General features: G+C 39.2%; 1 long non-coding RNA gene across 1 annotated transcript; it reads left to right on the top strand.

Annotated features, from left to right (window-relative positions):
* The first annotated feature begins 6625 nt into the window (after nt 1-6625).
* LOC146954822 (uncharacterized) lies at nt 6626-9423 on the top strand. Its single transcript, XR_015015227.1, has 2 exons — nt 6626-7009; nt 8867-9423. It is a non-coding gene; the product is annotated as an uncharacterized LOC146954822 (long non-coding RNA).
* Nucleotides 9424-10668: the final 1245 nt, after the last annotated feature.

Raw genomic sequence — 10668 nt, 5'->3', positions numbered from 1 at the left:
CAGCGAAATAGGCTTGGTTACTAGAAGTAAACTCTCACCGAACTTTCATCGAAAAGGTGAGGGGCTAAGGGAAACCGATCTTTAGAAATTAGTGTGTAAACCATGAAATTAGATGTTTAAGTCTTGTCTAGTGAAGGGTTTGTTGTTATGACGAACCAATGATCCCAAGGCTCTTTATTATTATTGTTAATTACTTTCAGCAATCAAACCTCCTTTTACAAACTTTCTCCTCCTCTAATCATTCTTTAAAAAGTTAATTAAGTTGAACAACTCCCTAGCGGAACGATACTCTACTTACTACTATTACTTCGATAGGCCGTGCACTTGCGGTTTGGCCCTATCAGTTGCTTCATTTCTCTCTTGAAGTCTTCATTGCTTCTGATCAAGTTCTCTTCTCTAACTCTTGCTTCTTCCAGCTTAGCTTCTGTATAAGACTTGTTTTCAAGCAGTAGTAATTTATGTTCAAGAAGCTCTTTCTTCAACTGCTTGTTCTCTTTTTCTAGTACATCATTCCTTTGCATCAAATCCAGTTCAGTAGATGTTGACTTGAAGTTTATCTTGTTCAACCAAGAGAGATCCAACTCCCTAGAATGAACACCAGAAAGAATACAAGCAGCAACATTTCTGACTTCTTTGCATAATGGTGCTCTTATAATTGTTCTCCTTCTGACTTCTACTTCTTGCAAGTTACTGACAACTCCTCTTAGCCAGTCTTGAAGATTGTTCTGCGCAGTTTCTTGAGCATCAAGAGATGATCTCTGCAGTTCAGTCAAGACAAAATCTAATCTTTCTTTCAATATGCACAAGGTTGTTGCTTGCTTGAACTAACTTGTTCAGCTCCTGAAAGATATTCTCACACACATCTGCTAGTATAGAAGAATCTAGAAACAGGGTGGGTGGAGAAGGGACATTTGTGGTTCTGGCAGGAGCACAAGCTTGAAGGGCTTGGCTTGAAGATGAAGGTTGGTCATTTGTGGAGGTTGCAGTTTGAGTATTGGTCTCTGAAGGTTGATCAAGAACAGAATTTACAACCACAGTAGAGGAAGAGTTAGATTGCTTAACCTCAACATCAAAATCTTCTGATGTGGTCATAAAATCAGGTTCATTGACTTTTTCAACTGAAGAATGAGACTCAATATGATCAGGGACAAGTTCAGGAACATGTTGTTCAGGAACATGAATATCTGGACAGGTTGATGAGGCCATTTGTACGTTTGGTGCTTGTTGTTGGCGGCTTTCTAAAGTAATTTCATTAGAAATAACTCTAGGGGCTTTATTTTTATTGCATATGATATAGAATGTCTGAGTCCTTTTATTTCTTTACCGCTTTATATACATCCAAAAATGCAAAAAATTTGATTAGGGATTTTTTGGTGATCCAATGTCACAACAAAAATCCACACGCTTTTATTTTTATTGCTCCGTTAGTTTAATGTTCATTTATTATTCCAAAACCAAACCAAGTTAAACAAAGATTGCAGCTAGACCCCGACTCCGGATTGTTGGAACAAAATGTGTTTAACAAACCTTAAAGAGTTTTGATGATAACAAGGTATTAAAAATTATCAATTGGACTAGCTAATTTTTGTTCAAGTGTACAGGACCATAGTTAAAAATTTACATCATATAAAGGTTCTGAAGAACAAAAAGAGAGCTAAGGAATTAATAAAAAGAAGCTTGAAAGCATCTGAAGAGTGCATCTGAAGGGAAGTGCTCCTGGAGAATGATGACGTCATCAGAAGCTGAAAGTCATTAGAAGCTGAAAGTCATCAGAAGCTGATAGTCATCAGAAGCGGATAGTTTAGAAGCGACTTCATCAGAAGCTGAAGCTCATCAGAAGCTGATTATCACCACAAGCTGAAGATTCAAGGATTAACACTTCAAAAGCTGTCTATTGGATTCGAAAACACTGCAGAAGACTAGTGGAAATTCGTAACAGTCATTTTGGTGAAGATTTGAAGGCATTAGATGCTTATCTTCAAAAAGCGTTGACATTGTACCTTGTACGAACTGTACAACCACCTTCTCCACTACTCTGTTTTGTGTCCATGCTACAAGACAAGAAAACCGCTCCAGAATAACAGCTATGCCTGCAAAGATGTTCCTTCACAATAGGAATGGATTTCAAATTGGTTCTTCATAGGACAACAACCAAATCAGGCAAAAGATCATTGGTGAAAGATCAAGCTTCAACAACGACTCTTTTGATGTGCTGGCAATTTCACAACGTCTCTTTCACACCTCTATATAAAGGAGTGAAGACTTAGAGATTTGGCAATGCTGAACGAAAGACTCTCAACATTTTTACAAGTGCCAAACCTCTGCTGAAATTGTTCTGCATTCACTTAGAATTTCTGTTTCTCAAGTTTTATCTTAGAAATTCTTAAGTCTTAGAGTCTGTATCTGATTTGTTTTGTCAGTACCTCTGATTGTATGTCAAGTGTTCAATCTCAAACATTATTCTTTGTAATCTTGTTTGTTTAGAAGTCTCTTGCAGTTGTGCTTCTTGATTGTGTTCTTGAGTATAGGAAGACTCTTGCAAAGTGTGCTTAAGCATAGGAAGTCTCTTGCTGTGTGCTTGAGCAATTGTAATCAGATATTACATTCTAGTGAAATCTCCTTGGAAGTGCAAGGGGGACTGGACTACTTCCGGATTTTGGAAGGAACCAGTATAATTGCTGTGTGTCTTTCTTCTTCTTCTCTCTCTCTGTTTTATTCCGATGCGTTCAAATTCTGTTTATCACTTCAGAAGCTGTATCACTTACCTTCTGACCAGTGTGTTCAGTTTTCAAGAGAAACGAAAAAAATTTCAAAACACAATTCAACCCCCCTTCTTGTGTTTTTCTCACCTTCAATTGGTATCTAGAGTCTTGGTTTTGTTGATAACACCTAACAGTGTAACAGTCCAAGATCTGAGAAAAACATGTCTAGTGGACCATCTGGCTCTGGATCTGGGCCTGACCATACTGCTGTTGCACATGATTATGACAACAACAAGAAATCCAGCGTAGGAAAGATTCCTAGATTCAATGGAGACCCTGAAGAATTCTCTTGGTGGAAAACCAACTTTTATAGTTGACGAAGAACTCTGGGACATACTAGAAGAAGGTGTTGGTGATGACTTGGTTCTTGATGAAGAAGGAGCTGATGTTGATAGAAAGAAACATACTCCTGCTCAGAAGAAACTCTACAAGAAGCATCATATTATCAGAGGAGCACTTGTCACTGCTATTCCTAAAGCATAATACATGAAGATGAGTGACAAGTCCACTACTAAAGCTATGTTTGCTTCTCTCTGTTCAAACTATGAAGGTAGAAAGAAAGTCAAAGAAGCAAAAGCTCTTATGTTGGTTCATCAGTATGAGTTGTTCAAGATGAAGGATGATGAAACTATTGAGGAGATGTACTCAAGGTTTCAAACCTTAGTCTCTGGACTAAAAATCCTGAAGAAGAGTTATGTTGCTTCTAATCATGTGAGCAAGATACTCAGGAGTCTGCCTGCTAGATGGAGACCAAAGGTGACTGCCATTGAGGAAGCTAAAGATTTAAACACTTTAAGTGTCGAAGGTCTTGTTAGTTCTCTCAAAGTTCATGAGTTAAGTCTTAATGAACATGAGTCTACTAAGAATAGTAAATCAATAGCCCTTCCATCCAAAGGCAAGTCATCAAAAGCTCTCAAAGTGGTTGAATCTGAAAAAGAAGAATCATCATGCTCAGATTCTGAACTAGATGCTGCTGAGATGGCTATGCTCTCCAACAGACTTGAGTATCTGGCTAAGAAGAATAGGAAGTTTCTGACCAGAAGGAGTAACTCCAGAAGCTCAAGGAAAGAAGATCAGAAGGGATGCTTCAACTGTAAGAAGCCTGGACATCAACTGATTGCCCTGATCTTCAAAAGGAAAAGTCAAAGGACAAGTCAAAGAAGTCATCATTCAGACCAAGCAAATTCAAGAAGCAGATTAAGCAGAGTTTAATGGAAACCTGGGATGATTTAGGAAGTGAATCTGGGTCTGATGAAGCTGATGAAGATGCAAAGTTAGCTATTAGGTTAGTAGCTACAACAACTTCAGAAGCTGGATTAGAATCAGACTTTGAAGATGAAAACGAGGTATATTCTAAAATTCCCAGAAATGAACTTGTTGAGTCACTTAAAGAACTTCTTACACATTTTTAAGTAAGAACCAATGAGTTGAAGGATTTAAAAGGAAAATATGTTGATTTAGTGAAACAACAAAAACCAACTATATTGGATCTGAAAGCTTCTGAAGAAGGACTTAGGGGCTTTGACTTCATTTGTAAAATGTATGAAGACAAGCTCAGGTTCTTATGTCAGAAGCTACAAGAAAAGTGTAATGAAAAACCTTTAAGCAACCATCAAATAGCTCTTGAAGATTTTATCATGTCTGGCATTGACAGAAGCAGAGTGGCTTCAATGATATACATCATTTACAGAAACAATGGCAAAGGGATTGGCTTTTCAGGAGGGAAACCTAATGAAATCAGTCTCAAAGCATGTTGTGAATGCATCAAGGAAGGATTGAAAACCTTCTTTGTACCTAAAGGTGTTGAGTTGGAAACTGTTGTTCAATCAGAACCTGAAGCTTCTAGCTCTAAGGCTAAGATTACTTCAAAGCCAAAGAACTCTAAGCCAAAGGCTATGATCAACTCTGATTCCAAGACTTCAAAGATCAGGATTCTAAAAAGATCAGAACATGTTCCTCAGAGTCTGGTGAAACCAAAATCTGAGGTTCTGAAGTCTAAGTTTCGGAAGAAGACAGTTGCTGCTCCTGAAGTACCAAAACCAAAGGTTACTAAACCTAAGGTGATGGTTAATCAGAAGCAACCCAACTTACAGCACAAGGTACAAGAAGTAGAGAGTAAAACTTCTAGTACTAACCTGAGAGGACCCATAAGACAATGTGTACCTAAATCTAGAAATGTCAATAATGCAGGTATGTCTAAGAGCAAAGGTGAAACAAAAATTATGGTACCTAGACAGCAGTTGCTCAAGACACATGACAAGAGAGAAGTCCAGTTTCCTTAGCCTAACAATGAAGGAAGGAGGAAGTGTGAGATTTGGAGGCAACCATTCTGGCAAGATCATAGGTACAGGAACTATTGGTAATTCATCTACCTCAATTAATAATTTATGGTTGGTAGATGGTCTTGAACATAACCTTTTGAGCATTAGTCAATTTTGTGACAATGGTTATGATGTGTTATTTGAGAAAGCCAACTGTACTGTAATCAACAAGGAAGACAAATCCATTGTGTTCAAGGGAAAGAGGGTAGAAAATGTCTACAAAATCAATTTTTCTGAACTGGCTGACCAGAAGGTAATTTGCCTTCTATCAGTGAATGATAAGAAATGGATGTGGCACAGAAGGCTGGGACATGCTAACTGGATATTAATCTCTAAGCTTAGTAAGTTACAACTTGTCAAAGGCCTTTCAGACATTGACTAACATTCAGATGCACTTTGTGGCGCATGCCAGAGAGGGAAAATTGTGAAATCATCTTTTAAAACAAAAGACATTGTCTCAACCTCCAGACCCTTAGAACTACTCCATATTGATTTATTTGGACCAGTCAATATTGTATCCTTATATGGAAGTAAATATGGATTAGTCATTGTTGATGATTATAGCAGATGAACTTGGGTAAAATTCCTAAAGAGTAGAGATGTTGCTTGTGATGTATTTAGTAGTTTCTGCACTCAAATTCAATCTGAAAAAGAAACAAAGATTTTGAAAATCAGAAGTGATCATGGTGGAGAGTTTGAAAATGAGCCATTTGAAGCTTTTTGTGAAAAACATGGAATTGTCCATGAATTCTCTTCTCCTAGAACTCCACAACAAAATGGGGTTGTAGAAAGAAAGAATAGAACTTTACAAGAAATGGCCAGAACCATGATCCATGAAAACAATTTAGCAAAACATTTTTGGGCAGAAGCAGTGAATACAGCATGTTATGTCCAGAATAAGATCTATATTAGACCTACCTTGGAGAAAACAGCATATGAACTCTTTAAAGGAAGAAAACCCAATATCTTTTACTTTCATCAATTTGGATGTACATGTTACATTCTGAATAACAAGCTCTACCTAAAGAAATTTGATGCAGAGGCCCAAAGAGGAATCTTCTTAGGTTACTCTGAAAGGTCAAAGGCATACAGAGTGTATAATTCAGAAACACTTTGTGTTGAAGAATCTATGCACGTTAAATTTGATGACAAAGAGCTTGAAGATAAAACTTCAAAGCAATGTGAAAGTTATGTAGAGATACAGGTTCCTAAAGATACTCCAGAACCTGATCAGATAGCTGAATCTAAAGAAAGTCCAGAAGCTGAACCCACATTAGAAGCACAAGATGAAGCTGCTTGTAACATCCCGCCTGTCAGTATCAGAATATTACCAGACGATAATGCCAGAGGATTTAAGTTCATGGAAAATAAGAGTGATGGAAATATTTATGGGATGTTAGCTTAATACGATTTCAGTATCAGTGTCGTATTAAACACGCTTGGAGCAAGGGCAATTTAGTAATTGCACGTTTGAGAGATATTTATTTGATTTTGGCTCAAAATATCTCACTTTCCACTCTTCTTTCTCTCTCTAGGTTTTGGCAAGAAATTATTCTCCTCCTTCTCTCCTCTTTCACGCCTTCCTCTCTTCTCCTTGTCATCCAAGAATTTGATTTCATCTTTATACATACTTGAGCAAAGATTCTTCAAGATCATAGTGAAGAATGGAAGCTTGGTTTGGATTGTTACCACTACTCTTTCTTTTCACCAAGAGAACCTCAAGAGGTTAGGGTCTTGGTTATGTTGGAAGTAGAAGCATGATTTTGTGCATGATGTGGTTCTTCATGATCAAGAAACAAAGAGAAGCATGGAAGAAGTGGGATTGATGAGCTAAAGCCATGGATTTGTGTTGAACCAAGAGTAAGGGTTTTGGCATTCTTGAGCTTAGGACTTGGAGGCTTTGGGAATCAAGTGCAAACATTAGAGGTGAGTTCCATAGATAGATTACCCACCTTTGGGGTTGTTTAATCTTGTGAAGGATAATGATTTATGCTAGTTTAGTTTTAATGAAATTTTAGTACCCCAAGCCAATTCTAGTTGATTATATGTTAAAAATTGCCATGAGTTATGTTTAAATGATGCTATACATGTTGTTGTATGAGTTTGATGCATTACAGGGTCGAATTGGACGAGTTTTGGGTCGAAAATGACGAAAACCCGTAGCCGAAAACACCGAAAACGCAACAATCGCAGCGCTGCGCCTGTACAAGGGCGCTAGGCGCCCACACACAGGGAGCCAGCGCTAGGCGTCCCGCTCCTGGCGTCAGGCGCCCCAGACAGGACAACCTCCGCGTTGTTCTGCGTTCGGGTGCTTGGGGGCAGTCGTGTGGGGGTCCGTAGCGATCGTTTCGAAGTGTTCTTTCACTGTTTTCACTTATTTTTCTACTGGAACAAGTTTGGCTTTATCAAATCATAGAATTTATAAACGGCTTGAAACTTGGGTTTATGGCATTTTCGGTCTCTAGTAATTATTGAAACTTTGCACGCATCGTCAATTGATCCTTGCATCATTAATCATGGCAATCTTAGCATGTATTACAAGGATGGCTCAAGAGAGTTTTAGCCGAATTATTCGGGTAGCAAGGAACTAGGCATGGGATGAAAGTAGAGCCTTGACATAGCTTGTCAAGAACTAGAATAGTTAGAAGAGAAAAGAATGCTAGACATGAGTAGTATGTTTGAATAGACACGAAGTGATATAGAATATTATCTTCGCATAAGAGCTAAGTGTCATACGAGTATGGCAAGACGTGAATTGATTAGATATCTCTTCACATAGAAGGTTAAGCAAGCACATAGTTTACCTCTAGCCGGATCGTATAGACATCCGGGGTAAAAGAGATAGCTAGTATAGATTTAATACTCATGCATATATTTAGATCAAGACTTTTAAGTTAAGGTGCCATGTCTCTTGTGTCCACACTAGGTTGGTTCAAGAGGTTTCCATTAGGTGAAACGGGGTTAGCCGTAAGGAACCCGCATGTCACTTAGTAAGCAAGAGGTAGTGTCGTGTCTCTTGTGTCCACATTAGGTTGGTTCAAGAGGTTTCCATTAGGTGAAACGGGGTTAGCCGTAAGGATCCCGCACGTCACTGCAGGAGTGCCGTTGGTTATACCTTAGATAGGTTTCCATCGGATAGATAGGGAATGCGCTCGGGGTTACTCCACTCGGGGCTTTCCGTAAAATGAACTCAGATAATGTTTGATTGTTAAACGCTAACTTTATGAATGAACTTGACTATGCATATTTATTAGATATATTTATGATAAGTCACAGAGCCTTGACGTAGGTCATCAAGAACTAGTAAAACCTTGACGTAGATCGTCAAGAATAGTAGAGCATAGACGTAGAGCGTCAAAACTAGTATGATAGGAAGATATGATACGTGTTAGAAACATTGTATTATGCATTAGAGCAAATAGAGAAAGATATGCCGATGACGGTCCTAGGTCTCCCCTAACCGTCCGGTTTAGAATGGTGTCATGATTATAGTATGTTAGGCCTTGATACGTAGAGCGTATTCTTGGCATCGCGGTTTTAGTTTCCCCTCGACCGCCATGACACGTATAGGAAGTGAAGCCTATAACAAGTGAGATAAGACTATGACGGCCCTAGTATGCACGACCGTCTACGTATGCAAGTCCCCACACACGTATAATCAACCGTCAGGTTGTATTTTTAGACACGTGGTGACCGTAGGTTTCCCTTGAGGTTGCCTATAGCCTAGGATTTAGGGGAACTCACTGAGACATTATGTCTCATTCCAATCCTTATTTGTTTCAGATAAGCAGGACGTTTATGCATGTTCGGAGCCGAATGGATATTACTTCAAGGGTTCGTTCGTAAAGCTGCAGGACGTCATGGACATCAAGGATGTATTTTTATGTATGGATGAGTTGTGTTGTATTATTATTTATACGAACGTAACTTGATGTAAATATTATTCATTCGAAGTTTTTAGTTGTTGTATATTTTAATGTATCCAGTACTAATATTAACGCACGTGCCAGACTTTCTAGATACGTCTGGTATGGGTGTTACAATTTGGTATCAGAGCAGACCTCTCCCAGTACGGTGTGGTTCGGGGACGAACCAGGCGGAAGCTGGTGGGCATGTAACACCCACGTCGTGGCTTTCGATATCCCGCTAGGTGGATACGAAAGGTTCCCGACCTAAGGGGAACGGTTTAAGCCGCAAGGGACCCCCACGACAATAGTAGGAACCGAAACACATCGGAATGAGAGGGATCCGGAGGCCGTGTAGGTATGGGACTACATGGTTGAAGGAAGGCTTATAAGAATTGTTAGGTACTACCCATATCAACAAGATGCATCTTCTTTTCGGGAGCTCAATCCATAGGAACTCCACAGTTAAGCGTGCTTGGCTTGGAGTAGTACTAGGATGGGTGACCTACCGGGAAGTTTCCTGGTAAGCATGTGAGTGAGGACAAAGCATGCTGAAAAGACTCGTGTTGGTTTGTGGGGTTAGTCGGCAATCCTGTAAGCAGTCTGGGATGTTACAATTTGGTATCAGAGCAGGTCGATTCAGACCGTGCCTTGGGTCATTAAGTTACAACAAAGGTAGTGGGACCATTGGGTTCCGGGTAAATGTTCTAGTTGTTGTTGTTAGTTGAGCCTGATCAACTCAATTTAGCATTCGACGATTAGAATGGATGCCTGAGAGCTGAATAGGACCCTGGAGGGACGAAGTATGTGAAGAAGATGCACTGGAAAGTGTGAACTCAGAAGTAAGAACTCGGAATGAGTATTAGTAAGAAGTTGATCGTGCCAGTAGGTGGACGGTGAACTAAGCAAGTAGAAGTATGAATCCTCCGGGACTGTAAGGTAAAGTTAAGAAGGGGCGCTTAGACAGTGTTGGGTAAGTTGTTGATGATACTTCGTATACCCGTAAGTGAAGGATATGGAAATATCTTCGTAGGACCTGAAGCTTCAGTAAGGGTCGTAGTTAGAACGGAATTGTATTCCAGAAAGTAAGCGCAAGGCTACAAGATAGAGAGCAGTCGACGTAGGTTGATGGGATTAGTAGACTCTCAGGATTAGTGTTATGTTATTGAAGTTATGGACTTGAATGTTCAAGGTGAACAAGGTTCTAGTGTTCGGGAAGCTACGTTAAGCGGTAACGCAGGGAAGTAAGCTACTCGTAGTAGAAAAGGATTCGGTGAAAGTTTTATGTTATCAGGAATGAGGCATTAATTTCTAAAGTGCCGAGAATTGTATCGAATTAGGTTGATGCTTGCCATGCATATGTAGTAGGATATTTTAGATGTTAGGAATGACTGATATGCATTAAATTACTTGAGAAATAAAAAAAATTTATACAAACTATGTTTTGAAAAAAAAAATTGAGCTGAAGAAACTCATCAATAGCGAACCCGGAGCGAAATTTTTCAGTTCGTCTCTAGGGAATGCAGTGACTATTGGAGAGTTATCTTCACCATCTTTTATGCAACGAAAAATTGTTTTTGATATCGAGTGACGAATGCATATCACATCCTAAGGTTTCCAAAGGGAAAAAGGCATGAGAAACTATCAATGAAAAATCGATCCGGTTTAACGTGACTTTGG

Source organism: Medicago sativa, chromosome 1 (assembly GCF_051527215.1).
Source record: "Medicago sativa cultivar Bolivia chromosome 1, Bolivia_mono, whole genome shotgun sequence".
Classification (NCBI taxonomy): domain Eukaryota; kingdom Viridiplantae; phylum Streptophyta; class Magnoliopsida; order Fabales; family Fabaceae; genus Medicago; species Medicago sativa.
The sequence above is the reverse complement of the archived record's forward strand: the minus strand, read 5'-3'. Positions and strand labels throughout refer to the sequence as shown.